Source organism: Perognathus longimembris, chromosome 16 (assembly GCF_023159225.1).
Source record: "Perognathus longimembris pacificus isolate PPM17 chromosome 16, ASM2315922v1, whole genome shotgun sequence".
In the NCBI taxonomy this organism is placed as follows: Eukaryota; Metazoa; Chordata; class Mammalia; order Rodentia; family Heteromyidae; genus Perognathus; species Perognathus longimembris.
Window position 1 is genome coordinate 6162929 of NC_063176.1, and position 20445 is coordinate 6183373.

The 20445-nt window shown below is 35.9% G+C and overlaps 1 pseudogene; it reads right to left on the reverse strand.

The window, feature by feature from the left end:
• The window catches only part of LOC125365025, a 43104-nt pseudogene that overhangs the window by 15163 nt on the left and 7496 nt on the right, over window positions 1-20445 (reverse strand).

Below are 20445 nucleotides of genomic sequence, written 5' to 3' on the forward strand. Positions count from 1 at the left end.
GGGAATCATGCTTCAAAACCAGCTCAAATGAAAGTGTGTGAGACTCTTACCTGCACTCACCTACCAAAAAGCTGGAAATGAAGTTGGGGCAGAAAGGGTAGAACACTAGCCTTGAGCCAAGCACACTCAGGAACAGAGCTCGGCCCTCAGTTCAAATCCCCCGAACTGGCACCCAAAAGAGGCATTGTAATTCCAAATCTGTATTTCTAATTTATTTTCTTCTTGTAAAAACAGTTGTGATACTCGATTTGTAGTCATTGTTTCCTGTGAATTTAGCTTTACTAAGGATTTACTATGGAGTAATGGCTTCAAGTTTTCCTTTGGAAACTCTTGTTGATTACTTTGACCCACATTGTTTTTGTAGGCATCCTGTAACACTTTTCTAGGGAAACACAGAATCCAAGCCCAATTATACAGCATATAAAATATTTCTTATTCTGTGATTAGCTCAAGAAGATTAAACCCCTTTGTACAATTAAATACAGACAAAATAAAGAAAAGTATGTTCTAGACAAAGAATCAATAATCACATGAATAAAATCTCATTTGCTAGCACATTATTGTACATTTTATGCTCTATGCTGTATTTTTACACTCAGAAATTATCATGTGAATATAGAAGGTTTGAGAAAATGTGACTGAGATATTCATCTAAATTTTGCATTGAGTATATTTTATCCACCATAAACATGAACGTTTGTAAGCTGTAGGCTACTAGATTCATTAGGAAATAAGTGCTTTTGTGACTCACAAAAGCAAAGAGGAAGAAGAAGAAGAAGGAGAAGGAGAAGGAGAAGGAGGAGAAGGAGAAGGAGGAGGAGGAGAAGGAGGAGAAGGAGAAGGAGAAGGAGAAGGAGAAGAAAAAGAAGGAGAAGAAGAAGAAGAAGAAGAAGAAGAAGAAGAAGAAGAAGAAGAAGAAGAAGAAGAAGAAGAAGAAGAAGAAGAAGAAGAAGATGATGACGACGACAGATATGATCTTATGAGCCAGAAGTTTCTGTTTGCATTTGACTGGCAAGACCAGTTAGGATTACCTTGGAGGATACGGAGAAGTTATGACTTTTATGACTAGAAAATTAGAAGAGAATATGAGTAAATGTATTAGATTTTTCCAATTCTAATTTCTTTCTTTCTTTCTTCCTCTCTCCTTCCTTTCTTCCTTCCAATTTCTTTTTTCTTCCTTTCTAATGGAACTAGAATTTAACTGAGAACCCCCTGCTTATTAAGCAAGTGCTCTGTTAATTCACATTTACCATCTCTTATTTTCTTTTTTAATGCATAGATGGAAATGTCATTTTATCCCACATTTCATATAAATTTAGATGCGATTCAAAGAACAAATTTACTTTCCTTAAGTACAACATATGTTTCCGTATTCGAGGAGGGGATAGAATAAGTGCATAGTTTCAGTATGTTAAAATAAATACAACTTTGTTATCCTGAACAAGACAGTGCACTGGTCACAGTTAAAGACAAAATTTTATAGGATGATTGTAAGTATGTGGAAAACAGAAAATTTGCAGACATGGAAAAAAGATATGCATGTTTTAGAATTTAATATATAGAAATGTCCATTCCCATCAGTGGTGAAGAGCACAGTGTTTCTGAAATTCCTTACTATTGGGGAAATACATGAGTTTACATTCATGGTAAGTTTTTTAGTTAATAAAATAATACTTTCATTTAAAAAATAAACATCTTAATTATTATTGTTGTTTAGAGACATTTCAAATCTAATAGTCCTTCCATAAAATGAAGCTATTTAGAAGCATCATTTCAAAACATACTAATGACCATGTGTTTTGATAAGAGTCACATTAATATTTGTATATGGATTAAATTTATATGCAGTCTATTTCATTCACAATTACGTAAGAAATTGGGCCATTGCAATAATCATGTTTAATATAAGTAAAATAAATTTCTTGCAGATATGTTTATTAATCCTCCGACCAAACAAACATCAGTATTACAAGTAGTACATTGTCCCAAATTTGCTCAATATATTTTCTTTGGGGCACAAGGTTTATTTAGTAAAATTTTTTATCAAATATAAATATATAATATGCCGACATGTTCATACAGGTTGCTCTATATTATGTACATATTACTACAGAATTTAGAAAATGTTTGGAATGTATAGAACTTGGTCATTTTGAAGAATTCCTTGGAAAATTGTGAGGAAAAAATTCAACTTTCCCATTTGAAAAAAGTTAGAGTACTGCAACATTTAAATAAGTTAAAGAAATAATGATTAAAAAAAGGGAAGGAGGAAGCAGATATATAAATTCAGATTGTCTATTATAAAGGCTAACATCTGTACTGTTTTAGAATAGTAAAAATATGTGACACTCATACTAATGAAAAATGGATTCGAAGTTATCTTAGATTCTTACTTCCTAAACTCACATTCATTATCTTCTGTGCCCTTTAAAATAGCTTTTCAGCATGAAATGCAAAATCAGGTTGATGAAATGTAGACTTTCTTGTTATCTGAGTTTAGGAACTGATTTTGGAAAGCTGATTACTTTTAAGTATTTTTAATGCGCTCAGACATAAATGAACTCTTGTACATAAGTTTTGTCTCATTATAGATTATCCATCACAAGATTGAGTACTAGATCAAATGCATTCAAAATATTGAGGATTACAGAAATGGAATATTGGAATTAAGGAAACATTGAAAAGCCTTCTTTGGAGCACTTAAGCCAGTAAGTGGTCTGAAGAGAATACATAAATATAGTCAGCCATAAATTTCCAGAAACTAGAATAACATAAGTAAATAAATGTGAAAGTCATCATTTAATATTTTAAGTTATTCACAAAAGAAGAACACAAGCTATAATGAATTGCAAGAAGCATAGAATGCACAATAATGCTTTCAAACATTAGAGTCGAGTCTTCTGACATGTTCCCATACTTAGTATGAAACTTAAAAAAAAAAAATCTGTATGTAGCATTTGCCCCCTCTAAATTATACACATGTGTTTTACTTAAGTCACATTAATAAAGTTTATCTATGGTGCAATATACTAGTATTGGAGATAAAGAAAAGTGCATGAATTAGCATGATGATTTTGTCCCTATTCATCATCAACAATTAGTCTTCTATAAACTGAAGAGAAATAAGGGAAAAGGGTAGAAAGCTCTTAGGCCTGTCAAGATTAATTGTGCCACCAGTGCTCTTAATCTCTCTCTATTCAAAAGAACACAAAAGAAATCTCCCAAACAAGATTCAGATGTGAATGTCATCAGGAATCTCAAAAGTACTTGTGGAGTTATTGACGACGCCCTGATACGTTTTCTTTCGGGACAATTTCTTAACCTCAGAGTACCATACAAGAGGCGTTTGGAGCAGCAAGCTGCAGCCATGTAGTTAAAGTGACTTCCATTTTCAGTGTGGGTGTATGTTCACATCTCTTTTTCTTCAGAAATGTTTCAGAGAGCTAAGGAACAATACCCTGCACAACAGATAGATTCCTGTAATTATGCCCCACAAACCTTCCCATGGCTGGCAACAGGGATTTTTACACACAGAGCAAGTGAAAGGCTGTATTTTCAGGGACCATTTCTTCAATGAGTTACAAGAGTGGTGAAATAATAGGGTCTTTTATTTATAGAGATCCTTAGTTCAAAGAGCTCAAAGGAAGTAGTAGTCATGATCTCATTAACACGCAAAGCAGCTCTGTGAGAAAACATAGAACCAATAGCCAGATTCTGCCAGTGGAGCAACTTGAACCTAGAAAGCCGTGTGGGAGATGTAGTTATTTTCAAATCCTAATGTGATGGAAGTATTGCTGAGAGCCATGCACTGTGCTATCACTGAGGCAGAGATACCCGACTCCCGGCCCCCAAGTAGCCTTCTGATTATTGCCCAACAATAAAAGTGATTGAATTGGGCCTTTGGTTTCTTTTGATCCGGTGCTCAACTTCTTGAAACCCATGGAAGATATTTTGGATGCGACAAAACATGATCTTAATATTTTTTCAAGATATGTTAAGTGTGATATTTATAGCATGGTGACATTTTACATATTAGAATTGAACGCATCGCCTTCAATGGTGGGGGGGATTTGGCTAAGATTAAATGATATATCGAGTTAGGATAAAATCAAAATTTTGAGAGAAACAGGCTTTAGCCTGTGGTTTAGGTTTTTTTAACTTATGATTTTAGGCAGTAGTGGGGTTTGAATTAAGGACCTGTAGTTTGCTAGGTGAGTTGAGATAGGACATATATATATATATATCACAAAAAAATCCACATAAGATTTGTCTGTATTTTACCAGCATATATAACTGTCTCCTGACATCCCTTCTCATTTTTCTCTCAACATTCTTATTTTCTTCCTATAAAAATTGTTTACACTTTTAACAGTCTCTCACCTTTCATAGGTTCTAGAAAATAGCGGTTGTTCAGTAAAGATTTGATTAAATGAAAAAGTTCCCAAAGCTCGTGATAAAATATACTTCCTCCACTGTTTATGACCTTTGTGAAATAAACAGCATGAACTGGGAGTATTAACTTCCCAATGAGAAGATGTGTATTAATACTCCTTTGATTCTGGTAAAATAGCATTCGACATTTAGTTAACTGCCTTGTGTTAACTGAAGAAGATCTCCTGAGAAAGGTAAAATGTCAGTTATGTTATTAAGTGAGAATATTTATATGGAAAATGAAGAAAACATTCCTTAATTTATGAATTGCTTCTGCATGGTGAGAGAAGTTAAACTTTGGTTTTCCATAAGGACAGTGATTTTGGAAATTGATATTACCATTGCAGTTTTCCTGAATAAACATGTGAGCTTGTAGTTTATACTAGCTCCTAAGGAATTTGGAAAGAGAATTCAGACTTTCTATCCTTGACAGAAATTAGTGCTGAAAGACTGTTTCAAAAATGTCTGGTATTCCTCTACATGGTCAGATGGTTGCATTGGGCTTCCTGAGTGTTATATTGTCGATGAGAGCTGTGTGCTAAGAAAATATTCTCATGAGGAACACACATGGGAAAATTGCTTACCAAACAAGTTTAAGACAAGCACTATGGTGCACACCTGTAATCTAACTACTCAGCAGGATGAAGGCAGGCCTATCCAGGGATGGAAAACAGCCCAAGCAAAAGTACTGAGATCCTATCTCTAAAACAGAACAAAAATAAAATAATGAGGGCCTAGCTACAGTAGAGTTCCTGCCCTAATCAATGCATTAAACCACTGGTGGGCTCACACTAGGACACTATTAAAGAAAGGCAGTGGGAAGTGGAACACAGGAGTTGGAAGAGCGCAGCTAGCACGTCCCGGAAAAGGGTTTTTGTGCCCTGTTCATTGATGACTCTGTTGCAACAAACTCCCCTCAGATTTTGCTTTGCCTATGACGTTGGGTGATTAAGCCAGTTTACTTTTAACTGTAAGCATTGAAGAAAAGAACCAAATAAAATCCTTCCTCTTTCTCAATTATTTCATTTAGGTGTCTGTGTCACACAAACATCTTTTAAAAAAAAGAAATTTGAAACATGCCTAACACAAGCATCTTTAAAAAAGAAATGATAATATGTAGAAATCCTATATCTACATTATTATAAAAGTCACATTATCAAGCACACATAGAACATTAAAAATAAAATTACTTTATAACACTAAACATCTTTACTCATTACATATCTTAGCATATATCTTAAGTATTTCAAAGCAGTGTATATTTTATGGAGCAAAAATAAACAAATCTCAGTAGAGATTAGAAAATATTTTAGTTAAACAATAACACTATCACATCTGTGGTTTCCTGGCTATAATAACAATCCCCTAACTAATATTGCATTCAATAAATGTAGCATTAATGTGTATTTCATACTTCAATAAAATGATTTCCTAGAAAAAAAATAAAACATTGCCAATCATTGAGTGCAACTACATCTGTGCTCAATTGATACCTGTAGCCTTAGATGTGTTATTGTAAATGTGAAGAGCGAGATTGAAAACTAATGTGCTAAATCATTATAGGAATATCTCAGATAAAGAATAGGAAATAATCACCCTGGGACTGGGGAGAACATAAAAATCTGAGAAATAAAAAAAGGAAATTAACACTTAGAAAACTAAGTGAAAGCATCCGTTACAGGTTTGTATTTCTAGTGTAACCAAACACCCCAACAAGAGTGACATGATGAACAAGCTGAATGGATTCCACCAAGATAGATGTCGTTTAACACCAGGAGATAATGTGATGTCTTTTTAGCATTTACTAAAGATTGACTGTCAATTTAATTGTGTGTGTGTGCGCACACGCGCGTATGTGCCACTGTCCTGGGGCTTGGACTTAGGCCCTGAACACTGGCATAGAGAGGCATAGCATAGCGAGGTCAGCTGACATCACTGATTCCTGGCCACCCTTCAACCAATGCCCACTTCTGCTTCAGTTCCTCTGGTTGCTTTCGTGTTACATGAAGTAATTCCCATGAACCCCAGATTCCCACTCATGCCCATGTCCTATCATCCTCCCAAGAACCTCTCAGCTCCATCACAAGAACCTCCGTGCTTGCTCTCATCTAAAGGCTCTGACCACGCTTAGTTCCCCTCTCCCTTGCCTGTTCCACCAAGCTTTCTCAATGGCCGTGTCAATCCCTCTCAACCCTGCATCATACATTACTTTCTTCCTAGGATTTTATAATTACTGAACATACTACATACCTATGAAGTTTTGGTTTAGTCTTCTCCCCTGTGTAGTGAAACATACTAAATAGTAGGACTTTGGGGGGATTTTAGATTTTTTGTTATGTTTCCTGGCTCTTGTAAAAGCCATGAATCTAAACATGATTGTTCTTAGCCAAGAAATGTGTAGATAATGTCTTGTCTTTATCAGGTACTGTGGCCGGTGACACTTGTGACTGGAGAGAGTTTCCTTTACTATTTAGGGGCTGTCTCCCACTCTCATGTTCTCTGTTCTCTCCTGAAATTTCTAGTAGAATGTGTTGATTATTTGCCGCGATAACAAATACTTGAGACATTCAGCTTATGAAGAGAAAGAGCTTATTGTGTCTCTGGACCATGGTCAAGAAGACATATTGATTTTAAGCCTCTATTTGACAACCTGGCAGGAGTCTGTGTCAGAGCAAAATCATTCCCCTCAAGGCCAGGAGCAAACGAGAAAGAGGATGAGATCCGAAACCTGAAAGTCTTCCTCGAAGGCATGTGCAAATGATCTAAAAATTTCTATTTTGTTGTTGTTGCTTGTTTTGTTTTCACTGCCTAACCGACGTGCTTGCACCTCAAACACAGGTGCTTTGGCTGTAAGTTAGGGAGATGAGGTTTTGGGTTTCATTTGCTTTTTATTAAGCTGCATCTCTGAATTTCCTCTCCTGTGTGTGTGTTCTGTGGCTGTATTTTTTTAAATGGAATTCACTGATTAATGAGTTGGTTTCCACCATCATTTTTGTATGCTTTCTTTAAGCAGATAAATGTCAAATCTTGTGATAGTTCAGCCTTCCTAATCTTCCCATATTAGCACAGGCTTTTAGAATTTATTTCAGGTAATAAACTATAGAATAAGTGTTCCTTCCTTTGTCACATTTGCTTTTCCCCTCAGTATTCCAGAGAGAGTTTGGCCTAGAGTACACAGTGTAGGTTCCCAGAGCAACTTGCCAATTCCTCCTTGAAGAGTTAAATAGTTGCTTCCAGCTATTCACATTACAACATGATCCAGTGCTGCCTCCTCAAGAAGTCCTAAATAATTTGTAACACTTTTCCAAGTGCCTCCCAACTTTTTATCTTAATGGAGATCATCTGCCCAGATTTAGACATAATAAGCCTTCCTTACCACACACTTTTCCTGACTCTGAACTTTAAACCATTGGAGAAAGTTTCATCAGGAAATGATCTAAGATACAGCTCTATGTTGAATTCTTTCATGAATGAAGGAAATAGGTCATGTGGTATATTTACTATCACCCACTGCTCCCCACAAAATAACAAACAAATATTCTGTAGAGTTACTCCATTGTAATTAATTACTTCCAAATTGCAAATACTTGTTCTGTGTATTCCATTCAATTGGGTTTCTCCTCTTCCATCATCTCTGGGTTGCATCTTACAGCCCAGAGAATATCAAATACGGATATGAATACAAATGTCAAATATTGAAAACATAAGCTCTTCCTAGGAAACAAAATCATAGCCTCTACATAAACAAAAGTAGTTTATTTTTCTATGTACCTACTAAATACTTCGCGTATACTATCTGTATAATGATTTAGGCTTGCAACGAACAACTATGTAACAAGAGTAACATCTGCTTGGAAAGACTTAGGTATACAAAAGATAAAGGAAGAAAGCAAGCAATTACAACACAACCTGACAAGTGCTTGCAGAGTAGACACAGGCTTTTGACACAGGCTTTTGTAAGCATATCAGAGGAACCCATTTAGTCTTAGAGAAATAAGCAACCGGCATCTCTAAGGAAACATTAACTAAAAAGAAAAGTTACGTAGATAACAGTTATCAAAGTACAAAGGAATCTCAAGTAGATGTTCTGTAATATGAAAAATAAGGGGTACTGTGAGTGGCTATATTGTATATGAAGAAATGCAATTGGTAATCAAATGGTGATTTAATAAAGCCTAGGCATAGTGGCAGATGTCTATCCATGAACTCAGGTGCTTGCCATCAGTAAAGAGCTGCAGTTTAACACAGGGACAGGGCAAGTGATCGCAATAACTTTTTTTTTTTTTTTGGCCAGTCCTGGGCCTTGGACTCAGGGCCTGAGCACTGTCCCTGGCTTCTTCCCGCTCAAGGCTAGCACTCTGCCACTTGAGCCACAGCGCCGCTTCTGGCCGTTTTCTGCATATGTGGTGCTGGGGAATCGAACCTAGGGCCTCGTGTATCCGAGGCAGGCACTCTTGCCACTAGGCTATATCCCCAGCCCCATCGCAATAACTTTTAACCACAATCAGATGTGATGAGTCATAGCTGTGATCCCAGATACCCAAAGACCAGCCCTCTTCTTCATTTAAAAAAAAAAAATTAGACCCTATTTGTAAAAAATGACTAAAGCAAACTAAGGGCTGAGGTCATGGCTCAAATAGTAGCACCTGCCTATCATGCGTGATGCTATGTTTAGAAAGAAGCAGGCTGGGGACGGGGGGGGGGGGGGGAGGGGGAAGAGGGGGCGTGGAGGGGGGGAGTAGATAGAGAGTTCTTGCACAACTGAAATTATATGTAATTAGGAACTAAAATTATCTAATGGAAATAGTGAATAACCCACAGAAAGACTCAAAATGTTAAAGAGTTGAAGTGATAGGATAAAAGACTGCAAGTTAGAATTTAAATGAAAAATTTCAGCGAGGTAGATCACCAAGAGAGTCAAAAAAACAGTCAAGAAACAAGTGTGGAACAAGTGTTCAATTGCTGTGGCCACATCAAAGAAGCTAGATGGGACTGCTTTGTGACTAAAATGAGAGGGGGGGAAGCAAACATACAAGGTACAAAGTATAGTTAATTACCCAAATGCCATTCCCAAATAAGGCCATCATTCACGCGCCTAACGTGACAGAAAGCAGCGCTGAGCTGTCAGAGCAGCTGAGCTCCCTTGAGGACAGGCTCGGGCTGTGAGCAGCCCAGTGCCGTTGCTGGCCTGGAATTCTCACTCAGGGATGCCAGGCAGGTGCCATTGTCTGATGGCTCTGACAGGAAGCTGAAGTCTGAGGAGACCTTGCTGGTTTGGCCTCTGATACCCAGAGGGAGCGGCCCACTTCATGTTCCATCTGTGAATCCGTCTCATTTTTATCAGCATCTCTTACCTGAGCTAGCAGAGAAATTGATTGAAGCTGTTACTTTAATGACAAAGAGAAAATTGTTGTGTTCTAAGAAAGTCTCGCAAGAAAAAACATATGCTTTCTGCCCGCGTATAAGAACAGTTATTTAAAAAAAAAAAAGACAAAAAAAAAAGAAGAACAGTTATTTTTTGGAGTATCTATTCATTGTGCTCCTGCTCTCAACAGCACACCGCATAAATACTCAGGCAATACTCTGAAATTTGAGGTTCTCCCCACTTTGATTATAAAGTGGGATCATATTTTTCCACCTGTTCCTCTCCTCTGTCTCTCTTTCTCTCTCCTCTCTCTCTTTCTCTCTCTCCCTTCTCTCTCCCCCCTTTCCTCTCTCTCTCTCTGTTTCTCTCTCAATGGCATATAATGGCAGCTTTTCAAGTTGATAAAACAATAAGACGCCAAATCTCTATCTCCAATAGTTGTATCGATTTAGTAACAAAGCATATAATGATTTAAGATTCTGATTTTGGAATCTGGCACTAGGTGAATTTTCTTCTTGGATGCAATTTCGATTTATTTTCTTTTAAAAATGCTAGTGTTATGGTAGTTTCTATCATTTTTATCAATATCATTTTGGGAACTACTCGTAGATGGAATAATAGATGAACAATCATCTATCAGCACAGTACATACACCGTGGACTTTTTTTCTAAGTCTTGAAATTATAACAAAGCATATCCTTCTCAGTCAGTCATTTGATCTCATTTCCTTTTATTAGGGGAAAAAAATGAAAGCAAATTAACACACAAATCTCACATTTTATTTTTATTCTACCTAAGTTGTTTATATCATAATGTCTCACAGATATTTTTTCTTTGTGTTCTTAAGGATGCCATTTTGACTGGAGTTTCATGAAATCTCCGCGTCATTTCATTTGTTTTAGTTTTCCTTTGGGGCTAGGGAGGTTGATCTTATCTTCGTGCTTTTGTTAGCCATTTGTTCTTCTTTCAAGATTTTTTTCTTCAGTTCAATTGTCCATTTATTAATTGGGTTTTTTGAATCTTAGGGAGCTTAATGTTCTTAGCTCTCTGTATATTCTAATTATTAATCCTTCTTCACATGTACAGCTGATAAAGATTTCCTACTATTTTATAATCTGCTTTTGATGTACTTATTATTCCTTTGGTTATATGGAAGTATTTTTTAGTTTAAAGTAATCCAATTGATCAATATTTGCTTTTGTTTGCTGAGCTTTTGAGGAAGTTGCTATTATTCCGTTTTCCCTAGTGTATTTCCTGTAGTAGTTTCAAAGTTTCAGGTCTTATCATGACATTGTTTGTTCTTCTTTCACACTGAAGCCCATGTAACATCTTGTGGGGAAAAATGAATGTAGTGGTACATAATAAAATGGAATATTCATTCAAAAAACATTTTGTAACTATGTTGTTTTATCTGGAAATCTAGCTTGAATATATTGAAGATTTAAGGTGACCATCTCAGTTCTGTGATAGAATTTAGGTCTCCAAGTAACCTGAACTTTACATTTTTTTGTGAAAAAAATCTAGAAAATGAAAGCATATATGTGAAATTAAGATATTTGAATTTTATACACAAAGAAAAATGATTGGCATGATTAAAGATTAAAGAAAAAAATAGGATGAATTGTTGTCTTCCCCATAAAGGACAATCAGTTTGTGGTAGATCATAGTAAATGAGTTTTCATTTTCACTGAAGAGTGAATATGATTGAGAGCTATGGGATATTGGACTAGCAGGCAAAATTTTTCTATTAGTAATAAATACAGGTAGCAAAAATCATACTGTGCATAAGGAGGAGATGGGTTTCTTTCTCATTCTCGTTTACTTTTAATCGCTTGTGTGTATCACAATCTGAGGACATTAGGATCACAGCTTGAGCTGGTAAATTCCCCCATGCCTCTTGTTTTCATATTTTTGCCAAAGCTTTTCTAGGCTAGTGGTCAGCCAAAGAATGTTTTGTGTTCCGTGTTATTTGTCCCTTCTATCTGTCCTACAGCTTGTACTACTTTAGAAAATTGATGTAATCAGTAATTTCCCAAAGAAGACTTAAATACTACCAAGGCATAACTAAATCTTCATTCCCAGTGAATATAGTTAGTAAACTTAAGTCAAACGAATAATATAAATATAAACACACAAATAATATAAATGGCATTTATGCAACGGAAAGTTAGTACTCTATTGAACACTAATCATGGCAATGAAGGCAGAGCCCCAAATATTTTATTTGAAACCCATGAGGAGGGATTCTGAACCTATTCCCTGTGGCACAGTAAATGGTCTAAATGTAACAAGCCCATTACTTACTGCTGTAGGGAGTAGAGCTGGCGCCATCTTGATTAGGGAAACGTGGTAGCAATTGTTAAAATGAAGTTAAATATTAGGTCAACCTGACCGCAAAGTTCTGCTTCTGTAAACGGCTTGCTTATCTGGTTTGTTGCTTGCTCTTCCCCCTGCATCCACCCCCTACATCTGTGCTGGCTTTTACCGTTAGAAACCCCAGCTGGAGGACTGTTAGGGGTCGCAGTTTCAGCTCCCTAGTCTGTGCTGCATCCCTCCCTGACCGGTCAGTTCACTTTTTACTTCCCCAGTCAACCCATCTTTGCTTGATACTGTCTGTCTCTGCATGGTGGACTTTTGAGGAATGTGAGTTTGAGTCCCACTTGGGGTACCTCCCCCGGGCCCGTAGCAATGACTAGAAGTAGGCTTCTCTTTCTTCTTTTACTTAATTACATTTTTCCATTTCAACAGTTCTTTCAAATTATACTATCTGCATGGTGAATACAGTGTTTCCTGCTTCTCACCTAACTACCAAGCCTTTGTAGCAAGATTTTTCAAAAGCAGCACAATCATTAATGAAGATGTGCATTCTGTGAGTCACTAAACCACATTAAGTTGAGAGCTCATATAAAGAAACCAATTCATAACAATCAAACCATATCTCCATTGCTCCAAACAATGGATATTTTGATGTTTTCTAGGGCAATAAGAAAGTCAAGGAATGTGAATTAAAGTAGCTTAGAAGCAAACACAGGCAGTACAAATATAGAATAAGTCTACTGCAAATACAATCGAGTAAGTTCAAATGTCTTCATCTCAGATTGTATAACTTTCTAATAGGTCATTTTGTATTAATTCAGCTTATTAGTACACAAGTGAAGATATTTATTCCTCACTATATTATGATGATATGTTCTATATGACGTTTTGCAATAACATAAACAATAAATTTTATAATCTTTTATTTCTGTGTAAAATACCCCCATCCTTTTCTTATGTTATACAGTCACAATTATTTTTAAGAACCACTAGTCTGTGAAGAAGTGCTGCCACTTCGAATATGCCACAGTTATTTCTTTCCATGTAACATGTACTATGTTGTTTATTTGCATCGTGTTGTTGTTGTTAGGGAGATAAATTGTATAATTGCCCAGATTGATTTTTGTGGTATCATATGCTATCACTATCATGTGCATTCCATTTTACAAACAATATGATAAGTTTTTTTTCCAATCCAAATCATATCTTTAGACATTTTAGTTTGAAAATCTGGCATATGAACAAAGATGAGAAGTAAATGAATCTTCCCTCAGCTCCAATGATCATGATGATGTCATTTATGTAATCACTCATCTCCTTCCTCTCTCAATAGATTTCTTAAATTATTCAATGCTATTATGTTATTAATTTATAGTTCTATATATGTAAGATTAAATATTTGTAAAATGTGTTTTTCTCATTTTTTAAGTCCGTGCTCTTACTTGAACTCAGGGTCTTTGAATTAACTCTGCTGTTTTGCTTTCTGGTTGGTATTCTACCATTTAAGCCATGCCTCCAATCCAGATTTTTGTTAGTTATTTTGGAAATAGTGTCTTATCTTTTCTGAAATAGCTTTGATTCTCCAAGTCTCTACCTACTCAGTAGCTATAACTATATGGAGGAGTCACCAGTGGTCCCTCTAAAGTATATCTTTAAGGTATTTAATTTATGATCATATTATATTGTCACAATTGTTGCACGAGTCTGTCCGCAAGGTTTTCCAACTTCTATTCATGTATAAAGATACTTATATGATAATTATTTTTAACTTAAATATTATATTTATGAAACTGGATTAAAGGAAAATAATTGTGAAAATAGCTATCTGTTAAGTTTCAACTCATGAAGACTAAGGAGTTTGTAAATACTGTTTTTATGTTTAAATGTATTTTAGCAGCATTCTAGATATAAACTGTTTCATAAAATGTCAACTATGACTGAGGTGCCATATCTTCACAATGATATACTTCAATGATGATATACAATCTCACTTTTCTCTACTACATAAGTTATGATAGGGAACTGTGTGTATAGTAACATGTTTGGAATAAATGGAATAAACTGTGATCTCCAAGGGTACATTTACTGGTTAAACAATACTTTTCTGTGTTTGACATTCACTTAAAAGTGCCAAGTGATTTTCTCATAAAAATCTGTTACCAATATTTTACAATCTACTGAGAATAGAACTAAAAATTAACCAAAGTCTACAGAGAGAGACATATAAAGAATAATAAATAGGCAATAAAACTAGTCACACTCCTATTAGGCCTGGTACACACGTAAAAACTGCAACTATGTGCCTACAAATTGTCTTAGAGTGTGTATCTCAAAGCAGCAACTATTTTCTCAGCTGACACCTCATCCATCCCAAAACTTCTCTCATTTTCTGTACTTCAGGGACTAAGTACCAGAATGTTGATGATTCCATTTACAGGCACTCTTGACATCTCATCTACCAGACTCATCTGTAAAATATTTGAAAATTCACAATATAACACTGTACATTGGAAGCTTTCCAAATATCTGTTCTTTCACCTATCCAAAACACAGTTATGTAAGTGACAGCATTTGCTTCCTTCTTCCAATGCCCTAACTAGCTCAGCAGCTGGTCTCGGGGTGTAAGAACTCATCCACTGGCTTTGCAGTGCTCCAGGATCCAGATATGAAAGTTGATTAGGGGCTACCTTTTGGAGCAGAAACCCCAAAGCTCTAGACAGGCAATTATACCAGCATTTTCCATTTGATTAGTCTTTCTGGGTAGGGAAAATTGGAGCACAGTTGTGGTGGAAATTTTACAGCTGCCTTAGGTACTTTGAGAAAGATGCCCAAGTCACAATCAGCATATTTATTCATTTCTTCCAACCATATAATATGTTTAGAATCAATCAGATTTTGCTTACAACACTGTAAGTGACTTTTCTATAACTATGCTCGACTGACGTGCTTCCCAGTTATACACCAGCATCTAGTAGTCAGCCCTCTCCTATCTGTTTCTGCTAATTTAACAACTTAAGATATATTATCTGAGTGGAACCATGCACTAATTGTCTTTCTGTCAACAATGACATTTCGTAAATGTCATTATTTAGCAAACTATTTCCTTTTGCTAGTTTGTCATTCAATATTAAAAATGCATTGTGTGTATTTTCATTAGGAAAGGTTTTAGTTTCAATCTTGATTTGTCTTTGGGTCAGTTATTGTTTAAACTTAACCTTCCTGAGACTTGGATTTGAGAATCAAATGATAAGGTGATGATAGCCTTTGTTCCAATGAATTTCATAATGGATTTCTCATTGGTGAAGTCCATTGTGAAGGCCATCAATAAAGAATGATGGTGTACCAACTTAACCTCCAATGACACATGTTTGAGGTTGCCATTTTCTCTCTAAATTTAGTGGAATGACAAATGGACATAATCATTTTTGATCTCTTAAAGTAGGCCTGCTTTCAACAACTATTCTATCGCAATGTCTACTTTCTTCTTACAAAGAAAAAATATGAATTATGATCATGTCAGTAGTTGTATTAAATAACATAATAGTTTTTCTTAATCCAATTTTATTGACAAAATGTTGTGCAAAAGGGGTACAGTTACATACTATGGCAGTGAATATATTTCTTGTGATACTTTACACCCTCATTTTTCTACTGTTGATGTTATGTTTAAAGTTCTAGGTGAATTTCCTGTGGTGTACCCTACGTGGTTACTGTATATGATTTTGGTACACTGGATATTGTATACATAATAGTTTTAGGATGAATTTAATAGAACACTAAACTCATTGTGTGATTAGAAATGTTTACCATTTAAATGTGGATGTTATTTACAAAAATAAATGAAACAGTACAAAAAATACGAATGAAATTCTCTAAATTTCAACAACGACTACACATGCAGTGAATAACAACATGAGAAAATTGAGTGTATGCTGAACAGATCAACACCCTAGAAGGAAGAAACTGACTGAAATTATTCTGATTACTGGGCAAAAGTTTACTTATCCAAACAAGAAGTGGGCAGAGGAAGTGAGGGTAGTTATAATGGGCAAGAAAAAAGGAAGATATTGGAATATTTTTATAAAAGTTTATAAAAATATGTATCTTCAAACATACTATTTTATCTGATCCTACAAAATCTATAAACATACTAAGCGGACAATAGAATTTTCAGCATTAAGCAGCATGAGGTTCATTAAGAATAGATGTGCTACAGAAGCTTAATCGCTTCTTTTGATTCATTGTTAATTACAAAATTAGAGCATGCTGTGAATAGGCTCTATCTTCAATATTTGGGCTTTAGAAAGTACTTCAATTACCATTTTGAAAGTATACTTTTCCATTGTAACTTGCAATACACTATTGTTACAATGCATGTTTGAAACTAGATATTATTTATTAATCTCATCTCCTGAGGATCAAGTTAGATGAAGGTTAAATAATCTTTTATGAGGCCCAACACCATTGGAGAGAAATTAACAATATTCTATATCCATCACAGGAACTTTATCCATTACATTATGGTGTATTCAACTAATTTTCAAAAATTTCATTTCAATTGATTCTGTATGTTTGAAAATCAGCAAAAGGATAGCCTTCATCAAATGGTATTAGAATAACTATATAGCTATGCACAGAAGACTGAAACTAGATCTTTATTTCTCTCCCTATACCAATGTTAATTATAAGTAGAACAAAGATCATACAGCCTTATGTAAATGTTTGAATAAAACTGTTATAGAAAAGAATAGAAAAAAAAAAAGACTAGAAGGCATTGGTATAGTCAATAACAGACTGGATCGGCCTCCAGTAGCTCAGCAAAAAGGAGAAAAGGGTTAAGAAATGTGATTGTCAAAATTCATATGAAACAGTAAAATACCTCCAACAGCCAATCCTTCACAGTATGGGAGGAAGAACAACACCAAACTTCAAACTCTATTAAAAAGCCATAGTAACAAAAACATATTGGTACTGGTATAAGAATAGGCCCGAGGAACAATGGAACAGAAGATCCAGAAAGAGGAGGAGGAGGAGGAGGAAGAAAAAAAAGAAAAGGCAAAAGTGAAGAAGAGAGAGAAGGGAGAAGACAGAGGGAAGAGGGTGAGGAAGAGGAGGAAGAGGAGAAAGAGGAGAAAGAGGAGGAGGAAGAGGAGGAGGAGGAGGACGATGACGACGAAGAAGAAGAAAATTTTTAATTTCTTTAATAAGCAGAATATAAATTCTGATTAAAATACTTTCAAATTTCTAAGTTCAAAGGTCTCTAGTTGTTTCCTCCTATTCAATGCACACTGTTTTCATTATAAAACCTCATCCTACATCTCCAAAATCATGTCATATCATCTCCTTCTGTTTTTTTTCATATTCAGCCACTAGAATCTGCATCATCTCATCGAACTCTGCTAATATATTTGTTCATAGAGAACTTTCCTGAGTATTGATCCTATAATAGCACTATCATTGCCTGTCACTTGGTTTTCCCATTAGAATAACCCATGAATATTCATTTAATGAGTGTTCCAGTTCTCATTTTATTCAGCTCTAGAGTGTATATTACAATAAGTGATTTCCCAAGTTCCTGTTATTCATTCATTATTATAAAAATAAAATGACTCCCATTTACAGAATGCTATTGCATGCCATGAACATCCATATTTAATGCTTCCAGCAAATTTGTAAGCAATATTAATTTTCTCCATTTTATATAAGAACAACTAGTTGGGCGCTGGTAGTTCACATCTTAATCCTAGCTGCTCAGGAGGTTGAAATCTGAGTGCCATATTTCCACACCAACTAAGGAGAGGATAGCCTATGAGACTCATCTCCACTAAACTACCAAAATTATCTGTAAGCTGAGCTGTAGATGAAGTGACTGAGTGCCACCCTTGAGCAAAAGAAACTCAGGGACAGGGCCTAGGTCCTGAATTGAAGCCCCAGGACCTGCACAAAAAAAAGGGGGGGGGGGGAAGCTAAAGATTAAGAGACAGAAGTGCATGTCTCTGCATCACACAGTAGCAGAACTAGAATTCAAATCCAGCTTAACTACCAAATTAATGAACTTGATGCTTCTGGGTGGGGGTGGGGGCAGTTAGCATGTAGTATTTCAAAAGACTCATGTGTACTCAAGTAGTATTAACTTCGCCAAAGCTAGCCAGTCAGTGTGCATCTTGTGGTTTATGGTAATATATACGGGCCTCCTTCCCTGTTAATAAGCACTAATCTAAGCACAGATAAACTTATAGGAAATTTTGGAAAAAAATCACTAAAAGAAGAAAATGTCACAACTCTTCTGTTTCTGGATAGCTGTTTAACTTGTCAACAGTTTACGGCTGACACACATAGTAAGCAGTTATGTACTTGAGCTAACGCAGCTAACTGAATACCAATGATGATTTTTTTTTTACTGCAGATGTTAGAAGCAAACCATTTCTAACAGATGCATAATCTGATAAAATATGCAATGCCATGATATTGTCAAAACCTATTAATCACTCTTTCAGGACATGTTCCTGTAGGCTTCCCTGACAGCTGGGAGACTGGAACGTCTCTGTGGAGGCAGATATTCTTGCTCATCTTCACCACCCAAAGAATCCTAAAGGGAAACTGAGCCGCATTAGGCAAGAGTACAGAGAGCCTACCACGTTGGGTGATGATTTTCCCCATCATTAGAGAAAATAAATACATAATTTTTGTTCCAAGAGTATTCATGTTACCTACACTTATTAGCTTCTTACCCCTGAAGTGCAGGCGTTGCTTTCTGTCAAAGTAGAAGTCATTCAAAAGTGCAAAATTGAAGATACCTTTAGCTTGCATATATTAGGTTGAAGTCCCATGACTGATGATTGTACAATATGTGTTTATAGTTGAAGAGGAGCAAAGTGTCTTTTCCCACTGAGAATGCTAACAAGTATTGATTTCTCAGCCACCAATACACACAGGGATTGCAATTTATATCAGAAAAGATAGCACCTTAATTTCATCATCATCAGACCTTACATCTTATTCGTGTCCTTGGTTCACCCTTATAGTTGAAATTCTTAACAATACTAATGATCTTCTGTAAAACTACACTCCAGCAACTGTTTGCCAATGTGTGATCCAAATGTTCTCACATTGAAGGAATTCTGAGTCCCAGAATTTTTACACCGTCGCTGCAAATAAATGAGCCAATTATCATTAAAATGCCATCTTGTTTCCAAGTGTCCCGTACTCACTTAAGAAAGACAATATGTTACAGATGATGCACATTTTCAAAGTTTGGGCTATTCAATCAGTATGAAATGAAGAAACATTAGGGTAGTTTGAACTAACCAGAGAAGTTGTACAGAAATACACTTCATTTCTCAAACTATCAGAGTTCCAAGTCTCTTAAAGGCAAGCAGTTGCTCCTTTTTATTTCTTTTTCTGAGGATGTGTTACAGGTCATGATGCTCTTCTGCAAAGGTTCTTGAAATTGGGTTGATTTTGTTGAGTTTTCCTCATTAATATGAAGTATCACTAAGGACTAAAAGCGACTGCTGTAGTGGTGAAATCCACATCAAGGCAACCTGCTGATCCACAGTGTGTAACTTCACTTATTTCTCCATGACTGCTGATGGCAGGAGAGAAACTTTCAACTTCACACATTCACATTCCTCAAGATTGATATACCAGAAGTAGATATTATGACTTAGCAAGAAATTTACTACTACAAATAAGGGTTTCTAAGTTGGCCATGATGCTGGGTTTGAGAATACAGAAGCAAGAGTCCCTCAAAGAATTTGAGGTCGAAGGCCACTTCAAAGATTCAGCTGCGGACTGTGGATTTGTTGAGATTTACTCATTGCTGGTCCTCGGAATCCATTTTGAGTGCCCAAAAGCAATTCCATTCCATTTTAATTTATTTTTTGGCAGTATTCTGTCTTGGGCCTGAGTGCGTTCCCTGAGCTTCTGTTTTGTTTGTTTGGTTGGTTGGTTTTTCTCCAGGCTAGTGATCTATCTCTTGACCACAGCACCACTTCTAGATTTTTCTTTGATTGATTGGAGATAAGAGGCTCACAGACTTCCCTGCCTGGGCTGGTTTTACTGGAGATCCTCAGGTCTCAGCCTCTTCCATAGCTAGGATTACAGGCATGAGCCTCCAGCACCCAGCAGTACTCTGATTTTTGCTTCTTCTAAGATTGCTGACTATTTTGTGGAATTCTGTTAGTAACTTTATTTGCCTTAGCTTCCCCTTTAATGTCAATAAATTTTCTAATTTAACCATTAAAAAAAAGAATTGGAGGTTGAGGACAAATTTAACACTTTTATTTCTTGAACTGCTCAAATTGAGAAGTCCTACTCATTATAGACAAAGG